Below are 23,668 nucleotides of genomic sequence, written 5' to 3' on the forward strand. Positions count from 1 at the left end.
TCTGCTTCATCACAGAATCATATAAAGTCATGGCATAGAAGGTGGCCATTCAGCCCATCGTGCCCACGCCAGCTGATAAAGAACTATCCAGCCTAATCCCACTTTCCAGCTCTTGGTCCATAGCCATGTAGGTACAGCACTTCAAGCGCACATCCAATTACTTTCTAATTGCATTGAGGGTGGTCTGCCTCTTTCAGGCAGTGATATCCAGACCCACAGCATTCTCTGAGTGAAAATATTTCTCCTCAACTCCCCTTTAATCCTGCTACCAATTATTTTAAATCTATGCCCCCTGCTTATTGACCTTTCTGCTAAGCGAAATGGGTCCTTCCTGTACACTCTATCAAGGTCCCTCGTAATTTTATACACCTCAATCAAGTCTCCCCTCAGCCTTCTCTGTTCCAAAGAAAACAACCCCAGCTTATCCAATCTTTCATCATAGTTAGAATTCTGGCAACATCCTGGTAAATCTCCTCTGTACCCTCTTTAATGGAATCACATCTTTCTTGTAATATGGTGACCAGAACTGTATGCAGTACTTCAGCTGTGGCCTAACTAGTGTTTTATACAGTTCAAGCATAACCTCACTGCTCTTGTATTCTATGCTTCGGCTAATAAAGGCAAGCATTCAGTATGCCTTCTTAACCACCTTATCTACCTGGCCTGCTACCTTCAGTGATCTGTAGACATGCACTCCAAGGTCCCTTTATTCCTTTACATTGTTCAGTATCCTACCATTTTTGTGAATTCCCTTGCCCTGTTAGCTCTCCCCCAATGCATTACCTCACACTTCTCTGGATTGAATTCCAATTGCCACTTTTCTGCCCACCTGACGAGTCCATTGATATCTTCCTGCCGTCTACAGCTTTCTTCTTCACTATCAACAGCTTGGCCAATGTTGTATCATCTTCAAACTTCTCCATCATGCCCCTTACATTGAAGTCTAATTCATTGATATATACCAGAAAAATCAGGGGACCTAGTACTGAGCCCTGCGGAACACCACTGGAAACAGCCTTCCAGTCACAAAAGTATCCATCGACCATTACCCTTTGCTACCTGCCACTGAGCCAATTTTGGATCCAACTTGCCACTTTCCATTGGATCCCTAGGATCTTTACTTTTTTGATCAGCCTGCCATGTGGGATCCTGTCAAAGGTCTTGCTAAAATCGACATAGACAACCTAAACTGCGCTGCTCATATCGATCCACCTCGTTAGTTCAATTAAGTTAGTTAGACATGAACTTCCCTTAGCCTGTATCTAACTCAATTGTAACAGTGTGGAGCACAGCTAACCACTTTCTCAAGGACAACCAGGGATGAACAATAAAATCTCGTCCTTGCCAACGACGCTCACATTCGGAGAATGAATTCAAGTACATAAAATAAACTGGTGATGTTCTCTGATTCGATTCCTTCCCTTTGCCGCATTTTGCAGTGGACTTCAATATAGAAGCATCAATCATTCATCAATATACAGTGGTGTTTCCCCAGGGGTCGCTTCCAGGACCACTGCTTTTCTTGATATATATTAATGACTTGGATGCGGATATACAGGTCACAATTTCAAAATTTGCAGATGAAACTATACTTGGCAGTATAGTGAACAGTGAGGAGATAGTGATAGACTTCAGGAGGACATAGACAGGCTGGTGAAATGGGCGGACACGTGGCAGATGAAATTTAACACAGAAAAGTGGAATTGATACACTTTGTTAGAAAGAATGAGGAAAGGAAATATAAACTAAAGGGTACAATTCTAAAGGGGATGCAGGGACAGCGAGACCTGGAGTTTTATGTGCACAAACCACTGAAGGTGGCAGAGCAGGTTGAGAAAGCAGTTAAAAAAACTTACACAATCCTGGGCTTTATAAATAGAGGCATAGAGTACAAAAGCAAGGGAGTTATGATAAGCCTTTGTAAAGCACTTGTTCGGCCTCAACTGGAGTATTGTGTCCAGTTCTGGGCACTTTATGAAGGGTGTGAAGGCCTCAGAGAGGGTTTAGAAAAGATTTACGAGATTGAGCCGAGGGATGAAGGACTTCACTTCCTTGGATAGACTGGAGTAGTTGGTGTTGTACACCTCAGAGCAGAGAAGAGTGAGAGAAGATTTGATAGAGGTATTCAAATCATGAGGCATGTAGACAGAGTAGATAGAGAGAAACTGTTCGCATTGGCAGAAGGGTCGAGAACTAGAAGACACAGATTTAAGATGATTGGCAGAAGAACCAAAGGTGACACGGAGAAACTTTTATATGCAGCGAGTAGTTAGGATCTGGAATGGGTGGTGGAGGCAGACTCAATTTTGGCTTTCAAAAGGGAATTGGATAAGTATCTGAAGGAAGAAAATACAGGGCTATGGGGAAGGGGCAGGGGTAGTGGGACGAGCTGAGGTGCTCTTGCAGAGAGTCAGCACGGGATTGACAGACCGAAAGGCCTTCTTCCATGCTGTAACCATTCTACGATTCTATGAGACTAGGGTCAATCTTAGCAGGCTCAATCTGGACATATATGACTGGCATGGTTCCTCTTTCCGCTCCTCTCCACAATTTGAGCCCTGGTCCCAGAGGGTGAATTTCCAGCCCTTTGCTCTTCAAACGTCTCTGGATAAAGACCAACATTCTATTAGAAACTTAATTATTCATTGTACCTGCTCACTAACTTTCATTGAATTATGTACTTGGACCCTTAAATCTCTCATCACTTACACATTCCCCAGCGTCTCAGCATTTAGAAACATCTATCTTTCTTATGTCCAAAGTGAATGACTTCACTCTCCCCCAACTTGAAAAAAGAAAGACACACATTTCTTAAGCCCTTTACAGTCAATGAAGTAACACGGAAACGCGACAGCCAATTTTCACACAAGCAAGCTCCCACAAACAGCAATGTGACAATGAGCATATAATCTGTTTTTTTAGTGATGTTGACTGAGGGATAAATGTTGCCCACGACACCCGGTATAACTCCCCTGCTCTTGTGCCGTGGCATCTTCTACATCCACCTGAGAGAGCAGAAGGGGCCTGCGTTTAACGTCTCATCTGAAACATGGCACCTCCGACAATGCAGTGCTCCCTCTGCATTGCACTGAGTGTTCCGAGCTTTTTTGGTTCAAGGAGTTGGACTTGAAACCACAACCTTCTGACTCAGAGGCAAGAGTGCTACCTACTGAGCCACAGCTGACAGTTCAGCTTTTCCTAACCAGTTGTGGAGAGTCAGAATCAAAAAGGATCGACTCGGTTACATCTCCATGCGGGGAAATCACAGTAATATTGTTTATTTCTCTGTATATCTGCTGCTAAAGAACATAAGAATTAGGAGCAGGAGTAGCCTTTTCGACCCCTAGAGCCTGCCCCCATTCAATAAGATTATGGCTGATCTTCAAACTCGACTGCACGTTCCTGCCCAAAATATACGGTGCAGAAGGAGGCCATTCAGCCCATCGTGTCTGTGCTGGGCGATAAAGAGCTATCCAGCCTAATCTCACTTTCCAGCTCTAGGTCCGTAGCCCTGTAGATTACAACACTTCCAGTGCACATCCAATTACCGTTTAAATATGATGAGGATTTTTGCCTCTACCACCCTTTCAGACAGTGAGTTCCAGATCCCCACTGCCCTCTGGGTAAAGAAATTCTTCTCCTCAAATCCCCCCTAATCCTTTTACCAATTACTTTCAATCTAGGCCGCCTGGTTATTTACCCCTCTGCTCAGGGAAATAGGTCTTTCCTGTCCATTCAGTCTAGGCCCCTCGTAATTTTATACACCTCAATTAAGTCTTCGTTCAGATTCCTCTGTTCCAAAGGAAACAATCACAGCCTATCGAATCTTTCCTCATAGCTATAATTCTCACGTCCTGGCAACATCCATGTAAATCTCTTCTGTACCCTCTCCAGTACAATCACACCGTTCCTGTAATGAGGTGACGCAGTACTCCAGCTGCGGCCTAACCAGTGTTTTATACAGTTCAAGCATAACCTCCCTGTTCTTGCATTCTATGCCTCGGCTAATAAAGGAAAGTATTCCATATGCCTTCTTAACTACCTTATCTACCTGGTCTGCGACCTTCAGGGAGCTGTGGTCATGCATTCCAAGGTCCCTCTGTTCCTCTGCACTTCTCAGGAATGCCCTAAACCAATTGCTGCACTCTATCATCTCGACTGAGTTACAACTTAGTTTCCAGTTTCTTCAATAAAGAACATCTATCCACCAACCTCTCCTTGTGATCTCGAGGAGCTGACAGCTGCCCACAATTGAACACCTGATTCTCATCCCAATCAGGCTACACAGCCCAATTATGGACGCACCAGCCTACACATTCACAGGCATCTCTGGAATTAGGTGATCAGCTCACACAACCATAATTTCATCAAAGCTGTCACTGCATGCAACCGTGAACGGTGACTATTAGTTCACAGACTCAGTCACCTCCTTTGTGGAATTCTCATCCTCCTGTTCAAACCCCTCCATGTCCCTCGCCCCCTTCCTATCTCTGTAACCTCCTCCAGCCCAACAATTCTCATCCTCCCATTCAAATCCCTCCATGGGCCTCGCCCCCTCCCTACCTCTAACCTTCTCCAGTCCTGCAATTCTCATGCTCCTGTTCAAATTCCTCCCTGGTCCCTCGCCCCTTCCCTATCTCTGCAACCTCCTGCAGGCCCTACAATTCTCATCCTCCTAATCAAATTCCTCCATGTCCCTCGCCCCCTCCTTATCTCTGCAACCTCCTGCAGGCCCTACAATTCTCATCCTCCCATTCAAATTCCTCCATGTCCCTCGCCCCCTTCCTATCTCCATAACCTTCTCCAGCCCAACTATTCTGATCCTCCTGTTGAAATCCCTCCATGGCCCTCGACCACTATCTCTGTAACCTCCTCCAGTCCAACAATTCTGGTCCCCCTGTTCAACTCCTTCTGTGATCCTCGCTGCCTCCCTATTTCTGTAACCTCCTCCAGCCCTACAATTCACATTCTCACATCCTCGATCAAGCAGCCCACTTGATCAGCACCCCACCTTAAACATTCACTCCCTCCACCACTGGCGTACTGTGGCTGCAGTGTGTACCATCTATAAGATGCACTGCAGCAATTCGCCAAGGCTTCTTCAGCAGCACTTCCCAAACCCGCGACCTCTACCATCTAGAAGGACAAGGGCAGCAGGTATATGGATACACCTCGTAAATCTCATCTGCACCCTTTCTAGTGCTATCACATATTTCCTGTAATGTGGTGACCAGAACTGCACGCAGTACTCCAGATGTGGCCTAACTAGTGCTATATACAGTCCTGGTATATACACCCTGCTCTATACCTCAGCAATAAAGGAAAGCATTCTATATACCTTCTTAACGACGGTAATGTATGCATTTGTATGCTCACGTGAGTTGGGAGTGGCTTAGCCAGTCATGTGATGTTCACAAGACTCAGTAAAACACCAGCCAGTTGAGCTCAGGGATCAACGACAAGGCAGGTTGTTGTGAGCCGGTGGATGAACTGGTAATGTGTCGTGGGATTGTTATCCCTTTTCCAAATAAACCAATTAGTTCATAATAGCAATGTGTTGCTATGAATTCTTAAGCAATGAACCCTTGAAGCAAATATATTACCAAATGGCGATGAAGATGGGAGTTTCTTCATGAAGACATTTTGGAGGAATTTCCTTTGATGAGAAGGCAAATGCAAGTGGAACACAACAAGAAGATGTACTGGCAGCATGTTTCCCAAATGAAAATGTGGTAGTAACATCTTTTTTGTGTGTACTGAACAGTGTTGGACTGACAAAAAGAGCTTGTGGAAAGCTATTTAGAGTCATTGAAAAATAATTCAAGATTAATGAGAGTGATTAACGGCTTTTAAGCTAAGAAGGCGATATGGATATGACAATGAGTTCTGTCCATAATTTGAGAACCATTGACAAGGATAAGGAATCGTTTAGATCCTACAGTGAAAGATTGCAAATGTTTTTTTAGAGCTAATAATGTCAATGAACTTGTAGAAAATTCACAAATAAAGAATCAAGAAGTGCACGAGAAGATGAAAGCTATTCTGTCAGTCATGATTGGTGCAGAGATTTACCTTAGTGAATGTTTTAATGCCGAGAAAGGTTAAGGATGCTTCATTCTCAGACATACTACCGATATTGGAGAATAATTTTGATCCACAGCTTTTAGAAGTAGCGGAGAGCTATAAGTTTGCAATGAGAAACCAAAGATGTTATCAAGCCATCAGTGAATACGTTGTTGCCATAAGAAGATTATCGCGACACTGCAATTTTGCAGGATTCCTAGACAGGGCTCTTTGAGATGAATTTATATATGGACTAACGGATGAACGCATCCAATCAAAATTATTGGTATGGATGATCTATCTTTTGAGAAAGCTTGCAAGATAGCCACCTCCATGGAGATGGCAGAGACAAATATTAAGGAATTTCATCCATTACCGGCAGTAGTAGCAGTTCACAGGCTGTGGAAATGCAGAAAAGGGTGAGCCCAAGTCGGAGGGAGAGTTATGAAACCAAGAAGAATAGATGTCAGAGGTGTAATGACATTCATACCGCACAACAGTGTCAGTTCAAGTGGGCAGGATGCTACCGGTGCCAAGCAAGCCGCATTTAAATCCAAGGACAGGCACAACGATAATCAAAGACTTCACTGTGTGGAAACCAATCAAAACAGTGTAGGTTTTACTGTATATGCAGTGAAGAGGATGCCAGTACATCCATTGTGTTAGCATTTCAGAAAGTTAATACTCAATGCATTAATATGACAATAGATTCAGCGGTGGATTGCTCAATAATGAGTCAGGATGTGAATTACAAGAATTTCAGGGGCATACCACTAAAAGCGAGCTCAGTAAAGCTGAAAACATATTCAGGGGAAAAACTGCAGACACTTGGACAACTGGAATATATAGTACGTTACCAAAGGCAACAAGCAAGATTACCTATTATAATAGCAAAAAACATAAATTGAGCGAAGATTGGCTAAAAGTAATTTGTTTGGATTGGTACAGCATTTGTAATACAGAAATGGCTAAGTCTCGGTTAGATACTCTGCTGGAGAAATATGCGAACATGTTTGAGGACTCATACTAAGGCATCAAGGGATACAATGCACATATTCGGATTCAGTCATATGTCAAACCTATTTTTGCTATACCAACGCTGATACCATATGCATTAAAATTGCCGGTTGAATGAGAGTTTGATAAGTTGGGAAAAAAATGGAGTTTTAGTGAAGACTGATAGGAGTGACTGAGCCACCCCAGTAGCTGTGGTTTCGAAGGCAGACAAAACAGTATGGCTCTGTGGGTGTAAGGGCAAGACTGATTATCAAAGATGTTATCTGGCTATTGTGAAGGCATTGAGCTGGCTAAACAAGAGGTATGCTTAAAACCACACATACGCATAAAACACAATAGAGCCACGAGATGACCACTTGTTGACCTCGGGCTCAAGGGAGCAATAAAGAACATCCAAAGAGGAACTAATATAACCATATAACAATATAAGGCAAGTGATAGCTGGAAGAAGGGAACAAATGGATATTCGATCATGCCTTGGTACAACCAATCACGTCACTGTTAAGGTCCGTCCACGAGGACACTCATATGCCAAAACCTGTACAATTAAGGGGAAAGCTGAACAGTTCGGTGGAGATCCTCTCTCAGGCTGCTGAGACGTGAGCTGCTCTGCCTGCATGTGCTGGAATAAAAGATCGTTGAAACTTATCTAAGGTATCTGTCTGCTGAAGCCAGGCTTGTTAAGAGAGGAGAAGGGCGATTCTCCCTTTTTCTTTCCCTTTCATTTTCTTTTTCCTGGTACAGCACAGGTCAGATATCGAGTAAAGCTCCCGCTACACTGTCCTGTCAAACACTATCAAGGCAGGTACAACATGGGTCACATACAGAGTAAATCTCCCTCTACACTGTCCCATCAAACACTCCCAGGGCAGGTACAGCACTGGTCAGATACCGAGTAAAGCTCTCTCGACACTGTCCCATCAAACACTCCCAGGGCAGGTGCAGCACGGGTCAGATACCGAGTAAAGCTCCCTCTACACTGTCCCATCAAACACTCCCAGGGCAGCTACAGCACGGATAAGACACCGAGTTAAGGCTCCCTCGACATGCTCCGCCACTTCTGCCACTAAAACCCTCCAGGTTTTTGTCACTTCCAGGTGGGACCGATCCAATGCTGTCCTGTCCCGACTCCCATCTTGCTCCCTCCATAAACTTAAACTCATTCAAACTCTGCTGCCCATAACCTAACTCGCACCAAGTCCCTTTCACATGTCACCCCTTGCTTGTTAAACTACATTGGCTCTCTGTCCAGCAACATCTCGATTTTTAAATTCTCATTCTCGTGTTCAAATCCCTCCATTTCGTTGGCCCTGCCCCATCCATGAAAACTCCTCCAGCCTTACGAACCTCCCAGAACTCCCTTGCTTTTTGTGGTATATATTAATGATTTAGACTTGAATGTCGGGGGTATGAATAAGATTGCAGGTGATACAAAAATTGGCCGTGCAGTTCAGACTGCAGGAAGAAAGCAAGGGACTGGACTGGTCTGGTGGGTAGAATAGTGGCAAATAGAATTCAATCAAGAGAAGTGAAAGGTAATGTATTTGGTGAGGGCTAAGAAGGCAAGGGAATACACATTAAATGGTAGGATACTGAGAAGTGTAGAGAAACAAAGGGACCTTGGAGTGCATGTCCATAGATCCCTGAAAGTAGCAGACCAGGTGGATATGGTAATTAAAAGAATATGGTATACTTGCCTTTATTAGCCGAGGCATAGAATATAAGAGCAGGGATGTTATGCTTGAACAGTATGAAACATTACTTAGGTAATTACTGCATGCAGTTCTGGTCACCACACGACAGGAAAGATGTGATTGCACCAGAACGGGTGCAAAGAAGATTTACGAGGATGTTGCCAGAACTGGAGAATCTTAGCTATAAGGAAAAATTGGATAAGTTGGGTCTGTTTTCTTTGGAACAGGGAAGGCTGATGGGAGACCTAATTGAGGAGTATAAAATTATGAGGGGCCTAGATAGAGTGAATAGGAAGGACCTATTTCCCTTAGCAGATGGGTCAACAACCACGGGGCATAGATTTAAAGTAATTGCTAGGAGGTTTAGTGGGGGTTTATGGGCAAATTATTTCACTCAGAAGGTGGTAGGGATCTGGAACTCATTGCATGAAACGGTGGTGGAGGCAGAAATTCTGACCACATTTAAAAAATACTTGGATATGCACTTGAAGTGCTGTAACCTACAGAGCTATGGACCAAGAGCTGGAAAGTAGGACTAGGTTGGATAGCTCTTTGTCAGCCAGCATGGACATGATGGGCCGAATGGCCTCCTTCTGTGCTGTAAATTTCTATGATTTTATGAACTCTGCATTGCTGATTGTGCATCCTCCACTTTCTTCACCTCATCATTGGCGGCTGTACCTTTACTTGTCTAGGCCCCAATCTCTGGTATTCCTTTCTTAAACCTCTCCATTTCACTCCTCATTTAAGATCATCCTCAGGACCTATCTCTGACCACACTTTTGGTAACCCGTACTCATGTCTCCTTCTTTGCCTCAGTATATTGTTTTGTCTAATTACGTTCATGTGAAGCGACTTGGGGCAATTTACTAAGTTAATGGCGCTATGTAAATGAGCGTGGTAGTTGTTGTTGTAATGAGCAGTCCATCCTGGCCAATCCCCTCCCCATATGTAGTTAGATGGTTTGGTGCATTTATAAAGATCAGGTGGGTTTAGCTGTGGCAATCCCTCTATTTTATTGATCAGACTCTCCTGGTCAGTCTCCCACATGTATCTAGGTGGTTCGATCCATTTACACTGATCAGGGTTGGGCTGTACTGAATCCATTAGTGGTACTGAACCGCTGATCATCACAGTCCACTGGTGCAGCACAGGAAAGAAATCCAACCGTGATTCACAACGTGTTCATCTGTAAACAGCTCAGGGACTGTTTTGAACTAATGGGCCCTCAGCTGCTCCCTGCAGAGTTCACCATGTCAGGCCGGACTCGGTCTGTGCTGGAGAGAAGTCAGGAGTCAGGATGTGGTGGCTCCGAAAGGGGTTGTGGTAATGGTAAACACAAGAGCGAGGGATGTGACGCATCGCTTTAATATCCCACAGAGCAGATTATCTGCCTTGCTGGGGGAGACTAAACAACTGATTTAACGCCGGAGCAATGAGAGCCCTGACCACAAACGGGAGCGTGATGGGAAGGATGCAGAGGTGGAGAATATTTCCCCTTTGGATGGTGCCAGCTCCAGCTCGTGGGGTTTTGCTGAATATTCGACTGTCCTGTAAAAAGAGCGCAGGCCCTTCAGCTGCCAGGGCGAAAGAATGAGTTGACACTGAAACCCCGCCTGGGAGTTAAAAAACCGTCAGCTCAAATTTTATTGGTCAATTACATGTCGTGATGAAACGTGCCCAATTCATTCACGAGAATCTAGTCCAATGTTCAGTGAATCCATAAAACTCAGAACGAACTATTGTGTGCTTTCCGGCAATCCAAACAATACAATAAAATGGGCATTGAGTCGGCGGCCGTCGGGTTGGGAGGATGTGGTGAGCAGATTAAAGAAAGGCTCTCAACCAGCAATCGTACATTATACAGCGGGCCAGGAGAGGGCGCCAGAGAGCTGTGCCGGCCTGAGGCAGGTACAGAGAAAGAAGTGGGTGGTGTGGGGGGGGGGGGGGGGGGAATGATTAAAAAAAAGAAGAGGGGGGGAGAGAGACACAAAACACACACACACGTTCGGCTTGTGTGGATCGAGAGAGGAGAGAGATAGCAAGGGGGGAAAAAAGGGACAAGAGAATGCCAAAAAAGGGAGAAGAGAGCGGGTGGGAGGGGAAAAAGCAAAGAAAATTAACACTATATCAGCAATACAGGAAAAAAAAGTAGTGTGTGTTTTTTGTGTGTGTGGAAAAACTCATCTTTTGGCTGGCTCCCACCGTCCGTTATTTGGAAAAAAAAATGTAAATATTTTCTGTAAATTTAAAAAAACGGTTAGCTCACATTTTTTTCCCCTGTGAAGAACTGAGACTTTTCTCGAGAGAGAGAGAGAGAGAGAGGAGAGAGAATCGTTTTCTCTATTAGATCGAAAGGGGGGTATTTTTTAAAAAGAAAAGGTTTATTCCCCCTCTCCCCTCTGACAGAGAAGGGTTTTTTCCCCCTTCATTATTTTGCGGGGAATGTGGAAGGAAAGCGGGTCATGAAGCGATCGCGATGTGGTTTTCGTCGGAGAAGCCGCCGTGCTCATCTTTCATTTTCTTTTTAAATTTTTTTTTCTTCTTCACTCTCTCTCTCTCTCTCTCTCTCCCCTCTTTTTCCCCCCTCCCTCCCCCTTCGTGTTATTTTTTTTTGTTGCTGCCCATGGATGATCGACCTGAGAAACCTGGGCCTGGCATTAGGCCTTAGGCTTTATGTGTGTGTGTGTGAGAGAGAGAGAGAAAATATAATTGTTTTAAATAATAATTCTGCGGGAGGGAGGGAGGGTGGGTGGGGGGAAGAGAAAAGCAGAAAGATCAATCGATTAATTCGCAGTTTTTCTTGTTGTTTTTGCTTGTTTTGGTTTGCTTGGGGAGGAGAGGGAGGTGGGGAGAGAGATAAAAAAAACACACACACACACACACAGTTGAAAGGCGTAATTTTAAAAATTCGGGGGAAGAAATGGCAGAGAATCTCTTGGATGGACCGCCTTCAGCCAAGCAGCCTAAAACCTCCTCCCCGGCTCTCTCCGCCAGCAATGGCGCAGATTTTGGATCATTATTTGACTTTGAGAATGACTTGCCAGATGAACTGATCCATTCAGATCCATTAGACTGATCAACGGTGGTGACCTGGCTCAGCTTACGGGGGTTGGCATGGTGCAAGATGCAGCCTCAAAGCACAAACAACTGTCAGAACTTCTGCGAGGCAGCGGTTCCTGTATCAATATGGGACATGTGGCAGTCAGCTCTGGTGGTGCCTCATCACAATCCATGGATAGTCCAGTGCAATCAGTAGGCAGCCAAAATCAACAGAACAGTCCCAGTATAGGAAGCTTAAGTAGTATGATCAAGAGCCCCCTAACTCAAGGTGGTCTTACATCCCTTCCTAATATGGGGATGGGAGCAAGTGGAGCAAACCAGAGACTTCCAACACCACAGTCTGTGAACCCATAGAAACATGATCAGCTTCATACGTCAGCAACAGGTCTAATGTCTGGTGTAAACAGCCCAACCAACCAGGCTGGGATGAGCATGAATGCTAATATCAATCCAGCCCTGATAGAACAGTGGCAATGTTCAGGGCATGATGCAGGGACAAGTGATGAATGGCTCTCTTGGTGCTGGAAGGGGCAGACCTAACGTACAGTACTCAAGCCCAGGGGCATGTCCAACGCAAATAACCTACTCGCTGACACGTTATCCCAGGGATCTCCTCAGATGGCAGCAGGTCTCAAAGGACCCCAACCTGGTGCAATGAGCAAGATGGGAATGATGGGAACGCCTAGCCCTTATGGACAGCCATATGGGCAGAGCGCTGGTCAGACGCTTGACACCAGTGGACTTGGGCAGCAGATGGGTGCTTAGGGAACAGCCTGCCTCAGTTTACAATGGATAAGAAACCTGCTGGTGGTGCTGGGATGCCAAACCTGCCGCAGCAGCCTTCTCCAGTGCAGCAGGGAGGAATGGGGCAGCCCCCGGGGCAGGGAATGGGTTCTGCACCCACAGCAGATCCCGAGAAACGGAAACTCATCCAGCAACAGCTAGTTCTGCTTCTGCATGCACACAAATGTCAGCATCGGGAGCAAGCCAATGGTGAGGTGCAGCCCTGCAACCTGCCGCACTGCCGAACCGTGAAGAAGGTCCTGAATCATATGACCCACTGTCAGGCTGGCAAATCCTGTCAGGTTGCACACTGTGCTTCATCACGCCAGATCATCTCCCACTGGAAGAATTGCACAAGGAATGACTGTTCTGTCTGTCTCCCTTTGAAAAATGCTGGGGACTAGCATAACCAGCAATCATTACTAGCTGGGGCAGCTGTAGGATTAGGAAACTCATTAGGGTCAGTTGGGGTTGGACAGCAGAACACGCCAAGTTTAAACACTACCAGTCAGATCGACCCGAGCTCGATAGAGAGAGCCTATGCGGCGCTTGCACTCATGTATCAGGGTAACCAGATGCCTCAACCTCAGATGCAGAACCAGCAATCATCTCAATCTTCACCGGGGCACCAATCTCTGCAGTCTATGAATGCTATGGGTACCAGCCAAATGGGTGTGAATGGAAGTAATGTGGGTGTGCAGACCCCCAACCAGCAGTCCAGCTTACTGCATGATGCTATGCTGCTGTCATCCATGACCTCACCCAACCCAATGCTAAGTGATGGCACCAGTGTTAGTAATCTAAATGCAGTGCCAACAGCAACGCCCCCCTCGAGTACTGGCATTCGGAAGTCATGGCATGATGACGTCACTCAGGACCTACGCAATCACCTTGTTCACAAACTAGTTCAAGCCATATTCCCAACACCTGACCCAGCAGCATTAAAAGACAGATGGATGGAAAACCTGGTGGCTTCTGCACGAAAGGTGGAAGGAGACATGTACGAGTCTGCCAACAGCAGAGCAGAGTACTACCATCTGCTAGCTGAGAAGATCTACAAGATTCAGAAGGAACTGGAGGGAAAGCATCGGACTAGGCTTCAGAAACAGGGCGTGATACCAAACCAAAGTGGTATGTTACCTACAGGAGCAGCCCAGCCCCAAGCATGGCTCAACTGCAGGCTGGACTCCCGCCAAATGGCCCACTCTCTGACCCGACCCTTATGTGGCCAAATGTGCCAAGCCCGATCATAAACAGGATGCAGACCCCAAGTGGAATGAGCCCATTTCCACCGATGACCAGCATGCAGATAACTGGTCTGGGACAATGCTTAAATCCTCCACTAGTACATCCTGGACAGATGACCCAAACAGGACCTATGAACCAGATGGGATTAACCACTTCCCGAATGGAACGGCCTATGGTTGCACAGCATCCTGCTTAGAATCAATTCCTATCGCCGAATCAGTTTCCCGTATCCTCTCCTGGAATGAACACTGGCAGCACCACCATGACACAGGCCAGCAACCAGCCTGTCATGTCTGCGGCTCAAAACCCCTCACGACCTGTAAACAGTTCCGCTTCCATGCAGCCAGGAGCCAAGAGTGCCCAATTCAACTGCCCACCACCTCTTTCTCAGTCTTCATTTCATCAGAATTCCCCATCCCCTGGGCCAAGAAGCCTTCCACCCACCCCTCACCAGCCACCACCTAGCATTCCTCCCCAACCGCGGCAACAGACACCATCACCAAACTCGCGGCCCCAGACAATGCCTCCCCCTCCTTCACAAGTCCAGACACCGCCACAAACGCACCTTCCTCCTCCTCCACCAGTCTCCCCACAGACCCAGGTGACCGCTGGACAGAAGCAGCATCGGGAGAGGGAGCAGCGGGAGCAGGAGCAGCAGCAACGTGAGCGGGAACAGCAGCAACGTGAGCGGGAGCAGCAGCAACGTGAGCGGGAGCAGCAGCAACGAGAACGGGAGTGGGAGCAACGAGAGTGGGAGCAGCGGGAGCGGGAACAGCAGCAACGTGAGTGGGAGCAGCGGGAGCGGGAACAGCAGCAACGTGAGTGGGAGCAGTGGGAGCGGGAACAGCAGCAACGTGAGTGGGAGTAGCGGGAGCGGGAACAGCAGCAACGAGAGTGGGAGCAGCGGGAGCGGGAACAGCAGCAACGTGAGTGGGAGCAGCGGGAGCGGGAACAGCAGCAACGTGAGTGGGAGCAGTGGGAGCGACCGCCACCTCGACCCCCATCAGCACAGCAGCAAAATACAACCCCAACAACCCCTACAACCATCTGCACCGATACAGTCTCAGCATCCCAGTACTCCACTTTCACAGTCAGCAGTGAGTGCCGATGGTCGAGTATCGACTCCAGCATCAGTCAGCAGTACAGATCCCAACTCTCAGCAGCCAGCTCCTGAAGCACCAGTGTCTGATGTAAAGATGGAGGAAAAGCAAGAGAAGGAAGAAACTGAGCCAAAAACTGTGGCACCAAAGCAGGAAATCAAACAGAAGGTAAAGGAAGAACCCACAACCGAAGAGTGTAAACAGGAGCCAATGGAGGCTGGTGAGAAGAAACCAGAGGTGAAAGGTGAAGCAAAAGAGGAAGAAGTTAGCACAAGCTTGGCGACTCAATCATCCCCTGCGAGTGGACAGTCACGTAAGAAGATTTTCAAGCCAGAAGAGTTGCGGCAGGCTAATGCTGACACTGGAAGCACTTTACCGTCAGGACCCTGAGTCACATCCTTTCCGGCAACCTGTAGATCCCCAACTCCTGGGTATTCTTGACTACTTTGATATCGTAAAGACGCCAATGGATTTGTCTACAATCAAGCGCAAGCTGGACACTGGCCGGTACCAGGAGACATGGCAGTATGTGGATGACATTTGGTTAATGTTCAACAATGCCTGGCTGTATAGAAACATAGAAACATAGAAAATAGGTGCAGGAGTAGGCCATTCGGCTCTTCGAGCCTGCACCGCCATTCAATGAGTTCATGGCTGAACATGCAACTTCAGTACCCCATTCCTGCTTTATCGCCATACCCCTTCATCCCCCTAGTAGTAAGGACTATATCTAACTCATTTTTGAATATATTTAGTGAATTGGCCTCAACAACTTTCTGTGGTAGAGAATTCCACAGGTTCACCACTCCCTGGGTGAAGAAGTTTCTCCTCATCTCAGTCCTAAATGGCTTACCCCTTATCCTTAGACTGTAATCCCTGGTTCTGGACTTCTCCAACATTGGGAACATTCTTCCTGCATCTAACCTGTCTAAACCCGTCAGAATTTTAAATGTTTCTATGAGATCCCCTCTCATTCTTCTGAACTCCAATGAATACAAGCCCAGTTGATCCAGTCTTTCTTGATATGTCAGTCCCGCCATCCCGGGAATCAGTCTGGTGAATCTTCGCTGCACTCCCTCAATAGCAAGAACGTCCTTCCTCAAGTTAAGAGACCAAAACTGTACACAATACTCCAGATGTGGCCTCACAAAGTCCCTGTACAACTGTAGTAACACCTCCCTGCCCCTGTACTCAAATCCCCTCGCTATGAAGGCCAACAAGTCATTTGCTTTCTTAACCACCTGCTGTACCTGCATGCCAATCTTCAATGACTGATGTACCATGACACCCAGGTCTCGTTGCACCTCCCCTTTTCCTAATCTGTCACCATTCAGATAATAGTCTGTCTCTCTGTTTTTACCACCAAAGTGGATAACCTCACATTTATCCACATTATACTTCATCTGCCATTATTTTGCCCACTCACCTAACCTATCCAAGTCACTCTGCAGCCTCGTAGCATCCTCCTCGCAGCTCACACTGCCACCCAACTTAGTGTCATCCGCACATTTGGAGATACTACATTTAATCCCCTCGTCTAAATCATTAATGTACAATGTAAACAGCTGGGGCCCCAGCACAGAACCTTGCGGTACCCCACTAGTCACTACCTGCCATTCTGAAAATTTCCCATTTACTCCCACTCTTTGCTTCCTGTCTGCTAACCATTCCTCAATCCACGTCAGCACACTATCACCAATCCCATGTGCTTTAACTTTGCACATTAATCTCTTGTGTGGGACCTTGTCGAAAGCCTTCTGAAAGTCGAAATACACCAAATGAACTGGTTCTCCCTTGTCCACTCTACTGGAAACATCCTCAAAAAATTCCAGAAGATTTGTCAAGCATGATTTCCCTTTCACAAATCCATGCTGACTTGGACCTATCATGTCACCTCCTTTCCAAATGCGCTGCTATGAAATCCTTAATAATTGATTCCATCATTTTACCCACTACCAATGTCAGGCTGACCGGTCTATAATTCCCTGTTTTCTCTCTCCCTCCTTTTTTAAAAAGTGAGGTTACATTGGCTACCCTCCACTCCATAGGAACTGATCCAGAGTCTATGAAATGTTGGAAAATGACTGTCAGTGCATCCGCTATTTCCAAGGTCACCTCCTTAAATACTCTGGCATGCAGTCCATCAGGCCCTGGGGATTTATCGGCCTTCGATCCCATCAATTTTCCCAACACAATTTCACGACTATAATAAGGATTTCCCTCAGTTCCTCCTTCTTACTAGACGCTCTGACCGCTTTTATATCCAGAAGGTTGTTTGTGTCCTCCTTAGTGAATACCGAACCAAAGTACTTGTTCAATGGTCTGCCATTTCTTTGTTCCCCGTTATGACTTCCCCTGATTCTGACTGCAAGTCGTCGCGTGTGTATAACTACTGTACGAAGCTGGCAGAGGTCTTCGAGCTGGAGATCGACCCTGTCATGCAAAATCTGGGATATTGCTGTGGTAGAAAGCTGGAATTTTCTCCGCAGACCCTCTGTTGCTATGGAAAACAGTTATGTACAATCCCTCGGGATGCTACCTATTACAGTTATCAAAACAAATATCACTTCTGTGAGAAATGTTTCAATGAGATCCAGGGAGAGACTGTCTCCCTGGGTGATGATCCTTCACAGCCTCAAACGACTATTTCAAAGGATCAGTTCTCGAAGAAGAAAAATGATACACTGGACCCTGAAATATTTGTTGAATGTACTGAATGTGGTCGGAAAATGCATCAGATCTGTGTCCTTCACCATGAACTTATTTGGCCTTCAGGTTTTGTTTGTGATCCCTGTTTAAAGAAAACTGGGAAAACGAGGAAAGAAAATAAATTCTGTGCAAAAAGGTTACCAACCACTAAGCTGGGTATTTATCTGGAAACTCGTATTAACGAATTCCTCCGCAGACAGAATCAGCCGGAGGCTGGCGAGTGCATGGTTCGAGTAGACTGGGTCTTTACTCGTTGGAGTTCAGAAGGATGAGGGGTGATTTTATAGAAACATTTAAAATAATGAAAGGGATAGACAAGATAGAGGCAGAGAGGTTGTTTCCACTGGTAGGGGAGACTAGAACTAGGGGGCACAGCCTCAAAATACGGGGGAGCCAATTTAAAACCGAGTTGAGAAGGAATTTCTTCTCCCAGAGGGTTGTGAATCTGTGGAATTCTCTGCCCAAGGAAGCAGTTGAGGCTAGCTCATTGAATGTATTCAAGTCACAGATAGATAGATTTTTAACCAATAAGGGAATTAAGGATTACGGGGAGCGGGCGGGTAAGTGGAGCTGAGACCACGGCCAGATCAGCCATGATCTTATTGAATGGCGGAGCAGGCTCGAGGGGCTAGATGGCCTACGCCTGTTCCTAATTCTTATGTTCTTATGTTCTTATGGTGCACAGTTCAGATAAAACTGTGGAAGTCAAGCCAGGGATGAAGACGAGGTTTGTTGATAATGGAGAGATGGCAGAGTCTTAACCTTAGCGAACAAAAGCTTTGTTTGCCTTTGAAGAGATTGATGGTGTGGACGTGTGTTTCTTTGGCATACATGTGCAGGAGTATGGTTCGGACTGTCCTCCGCCCAATCGGAGACGTGTGTACATATCATACCTTGACAGTGTACATTTCTTCCGCCCTCGATGTCTGCGAACAGCCGTCTATCATGAAATCCTGATTGGATACTTAGAATACATAAGGAAATTGGGATACACAGCGGGGCATATTTAGGCTTGTCCTCCAAGTGAAGGTGATGATTACAGTTTTCACTGCCATCCGCTGGACCAGAAAATCCCTAAGCCCAAAAGACTGCAGGAGTGGTACAAAAAGATGTTGGACAAGGCAGTGACAGAGCGAATAATTCTTGATTATAAGGATATATTTAAGCAGGCAACAGAGAATAGATTGACCAGTGCAAAGGAGTTGCCATATTTTGAAGGTGACTTCTGGCCGAATGTGTTGGAGGAAAGCATCAAAGAGCTGGAGCAGGAAGAAGAGGAACGTAAGAGAGAGGAAAACAACACCCCTGGTGAGAGCATTGATGGAAAAGGGGGACAGCAAGAGTGCCAAGAAAAAAAATAAGAAGAAAACGAGTAAGAATAAGAGCAGCCTGAGCCGAGGTCACAAGAAGAAACCGGAAATGCCCAACATGTCCAACTACCTCTCCCAGAAACTCTCTGCCACAATGGAAAAGCACAAGGAGGTGTTTTTCCTGATCCGTCTGATTGCGGGTCCTAACTCAAACTCACTGCCAACCATCCTAGATCCTGACCCGCTCATCGCATGCGACCTGATGGATGGGCGTGATGCCTTTCTCACGCTGGCAAGGGACAAACACATGGAGTTTTCGTCACTGAGACAGGCTAAGTGGTCAACCACGTGCATGCTGGTGGAACTTCACAACCAGGGCCAGGATCGCTTTGTATATACATGTAACGAGTGCAAGCAGTATGTGGAGACCCGGTGGCATTGCACTGTCTGTGAGGATTATGACCTCTGTGTCAACTGCTTTAACGCTAAGGGACATGAGCACAAGATGGAGAATCTAGGCCTTGGTCTGGATGATGAGAGCAACTCACAAGGGTCAGAGGCCAGTACTGGAGATTCGACGTGCCTCAGCATTCAGCGCTGCATTCAATCACTGCTCCATGCCTGCCAGTGTCGCAATGCCAACTGTTCTCTGCCTTCCTGCCAGAGGATGAAGAGGATGGTCCAGCACAACAAAGCGTGCAAATGCAAGACCAACGGTGGCTGCCCAATCTGCAAGCAGCTTATTGCGCTCTGTTGCTACCATACCAAGCACTGCCAAGAGACCAAGTGCCCCGTGCCATTCTGTCTCAACATCAAGCACAAGCTTCGACAGCAACAGCTGCAGGACCATCTGCAACAAGCCCAGCTGCTACGCAAGAGGATGGCCACAATGCAGCGGGGTGGTGTTGGAAAACAAAGCCTGCCATCCCCAAGTGGCACGGCGCCCACTACTCCACCAGGGCAGCAACCGACCACCCCGCAGACTCCTCAGCCCCAACCCCCAGCTCAGCCACAGCCCCAGCCCCAGCCACCACCACCAACTAACATGCCTTCATACAGCAACATGACCAGAAGTCAGCCACAAGCTCCTATACCGCAAGTCAAGCCAACTGGACAGGTGGTGTCTGCTGCCCAGGTTCCACCTCCTGTTCAGCGACCACCGCCACCAGCTGCAGTGGAAATAGCTATGCAGATTCACCGAGCAGCCGATGCCCAGCGACTGATGGCACAGCAGCAATCATTCTAGCGGCTTGGAGTTATGAATCCTCATATAGCACCCATGAATCAAATGCCCGGAATGAGCATGAACCCACAACAGTCGCAGCGAGGCCACACTCACACGGATCAGGCAATGGGACCAACCAGCATGCAGCAGGCACAGTGGGCACAAGCTGGAATGGCCCAGACTCAGCAGCATCCACAAGGAATGCAAAGACCAGTCATGCAGATGGCCCAGCAAGCCCTGCAAATGAACATGCTGCTCCAACCGCTGCCGCCCATGTGCCAAGTTACATCAGGGGCACCTCAGCCCAACAGAGGTGCCATTCCCCAAGGAGCCCTGCAGGACTTATTGCGGACTCTCAGGTCTCCGAGCTCCCCTATGCAGCAGCAGCAAGTGCTCGCTATCCTCCGCTCCAACCCCCAGCTTATGACTGCTTTCATCAAGCAAAGAGCAGCCAGGTATCAAAGAGGCCAAGGTCAGCCAGGTATGCAGGGACAGCCTGGAATGCAACCACAGCCAGGAATGCAGGCTCAGCCAGTTCTTCAGGAACAGCAAGGCATGCATGACAACCCAGGCATGCAGAACATGAGCCCCATGCAGCTTGGAGTTCAGCGGCCCAACATCCCTCAGCATCAACAGCAGCAGCAACAACAAAGTATGGGTGGGATCAATGCACAGGGACAGCCCATGAACATGAACCACCCCACCATGAACTCCCACTTCAGGGAGCTTTTGATGCGACGTCAGCTCTTGCAACAGCAGCAGAAACAGCAACAGCAACAACAACAGCAATCAAACCCTGGCATGGTTGCTGGCATGGCTAGCCAGTTTCAACAACCTCAAAGCTCTGGTTATCCCATGCAGCAGCAGCAGCAGCAATAACAGCAGAGGATACAGCATCATATTCCCATGCAGCAGGGAGCCATGGGACAAGTGGGACAAACGATAGGGCAGATGGGCCAGCTTCCACAAGCCGGAATGGTAGCCGAGGCCAGTTCCAGTCTCCATCAGGCCCTCCAGCAGCGGATTCTCCAGCAGCAGCAACAGCAGATGGGTTCGCCAGCCCAGTCCAACTCCATGAGTCCATAGCAGCACATGCTCCCTGGCCAGGCCCAGTTACCACACCTCCAGGGCCAATACCCATCTTCTCTCAGCAATCAGGTATGGTCCCCACAACCCATGCAGTCACGGCGCCCGCAGTCACAGCCACCTCATTCCAGCCCCTCGCCCAGGATGCAGCCTCAGCCATCTCCACACCATGTCTCGCCACAGACTATCTCCCCATATCCGGGAATGGTAGCTGTCCAGGCAAACCCCATGGATCAAGGATACTTTGCTGCTCCAGACCAGAGTGCAATGCTTTTTCAACTTGCTAACCCTGGAATGGCAGGCTTACATGGTGCCACCAGTGACCTTGGCTTGGGTTCTGACAACCCAGACTTAACAGGCACAAACATTAATCACAATACACTAGACATCTTGTAGCATTTTGGGAGCAAATTCTCATTATCCGTCTTTACTTAGGGTTTTTTGTACTGGAAAACAATTTTGAAATTTCTAGGGAGGACTATTTTCCCAGAATTCAGTGAACTGCAATTTATTGAGAAATAAACTGAGGGATGATATTATACAAAGAATATATTTTTTGTATTGACTGGTGTACAGTCAGTCCTTTGTTTTTTTTTGTTTTCCTGTTCTGTTGTTTCAATTGTAGATAGCCGATACCTACATTTTTTTAAGAAAGGGAGAGTTGAATTCACATTTTTATTTTCTAACTTCAAAGAATCTTGTAAGCGTTTGTCCATTAACGCGAAGCATTTCACAGAAGAGAGGAACAGCCTGTGTTACAGTATGCATTTGTTTTTTTGACAGCAAAGGATTACAATACCTCCTCTTGTGTATCCCCTTCTTCCCTTAATTTTTTTCACTTCTATACAAGGATTTGAGCAGAAATTTCGAAGTATTAATAATTTGTACAGGTAGAATGAGAGACTATTGCACAAACTGGCAGCTGCCAAAATCGTCCTGCGGTTGTAGAATATTGTGGGGTTTTTCAGTTTCATGGTGACATTTCACTTTTTATTTTTTTTTGGTGATACTATCGAAGGATTCTTTAAAGAGACTGTGTGGCTGATTTTATTGAACACATCCCTTGGTTTTTCCTCTTTTAGACTTATGTGTAAAACTTGAAAAAAATGGGCAAGCAGAAAAAAGGAGAAAAAAACCTATCCAGAAACGTGTAAATCATGCAATTTATTGATAATTACTTATATATATTAGCTTTAGATCACTGTATAGACTGCTAAAATTTATTTCTTATTTACTATATTGTTGAATAAACTGTGTGCAACAGCGAAAAAAAAGAGACCCACCGCTGGGGAAAGACCAATCTTACAATATACAGCGGGCCAGGGGAGGGCGCCAGAGAGCCGCGCCTGCCCGAGGCAGGTGCAGAGACCCAACGGTGGGGAAAGACACGAGGGCGGTTGAGTCCTTACCAGCAGATGGCGCCACAGAGCCTCGCCTGCCACAAGTGCAGTGACCCAGCGGCAGGGAAAGGCCCCAAGGGCGGATCAACCCTTAGAGGGCCTAGGCGGTGTGGAGAGAGAACAATGAATGGAGGGAACATTGGGCGAGTTCCGTTGCTCCATTCGGATCCTGCTCAACCTGTTTTGCTCTGTGCGTTCTGTGTAGGCACTACTTTACTCCCAAATACAGAAAGACTGTCCCGGGGGCTGTATTTCATCCGTTGGCTCATAGACATCCAGAGTGACCTCGCCGTGATCCCGGCAGAGTTTTTTCCGGGTTTCCTGAATCCAATATGTGGCGGAAGCACATGGTCCAGTTACCGCCCGATATTGGGATCCTGCCTTGGGCGGGGCAGGGAATCTGGCGGTGAAATCACTGCAGCAATGACATGGCAATGCAGCATTTCGTTTGTGAAACTTTCTGGACCACAGCAGTGTCTGAGGAAGCTGATTCCTCTCACACTGAAGTCTCACATTCACACATTCTTTGGCTTGTTCTTATTGTGTGAAATACAACCCAGGACCACCTGAGGGCAAAAGGCCGATGGAGAACACAGACCAGGACCAGTAGGAGGAGATTTCCCTTGGCAGTGAGTGTCACCCCCAGCTCCACCTAGAATCCGCTCCAAGTGTTGCTCACTCTCTGGGGGAGAGGAATTCCTGATATTGATCCTGAGTTTATCTTCGCTCAGTGTTACCCCGTGTCCCAGAGTCCTTCTCTCAAAATTTAACTTAAAGTGATGTTTCGAAGTCCCACTTTTCCACCCGCATAACCACCTTTTCCTGAGCTCCTTCCAGCTTCTCCTTTTCAGTTTGTGAAGCCCATGTTTCCCCAGTCTATCTCAAACCTCAGTCCTTTGACACCAGCATCAGCCTCTGGCTCTTGTCCACACCGCCTCCAGTGGCTGGAGGTCTCACAGCGCCTTGCAGA

At 47.0% G+C, this 23,668-nt stretch overlaps 1 pseudogene; it reads left to right on the forward strand.

The window, feature by feature from the left end:
* Nucleotides 1-11,697: 11,697 nt before the first annotated feature.
* On the forward strand, nt 11,698-21,807 carry LOC139251227 (histone acetyltransferase p300-like; annotated as a pseudogene).
* Nucleotides 21,808-23,668: the final 1,861 nt, after the last annotated feature.

Source organism: Pristiophorus japonicus, unplaced genomic scaffold (genome assembly GCF_044704955.1).
Source record: "Pristiophorus japonicus isolate sPriJap1 unplaced genomic scaffold, sPriJap1.hap1 HAP1_SCAFFOLD_425, whole genome shotgun sequence".
NCBI lineage: Eukaryota > Metazoa > Chordata > Chondrichthyes > Pristiophoridae > Pristiophorus > Pristiophorus japonicus.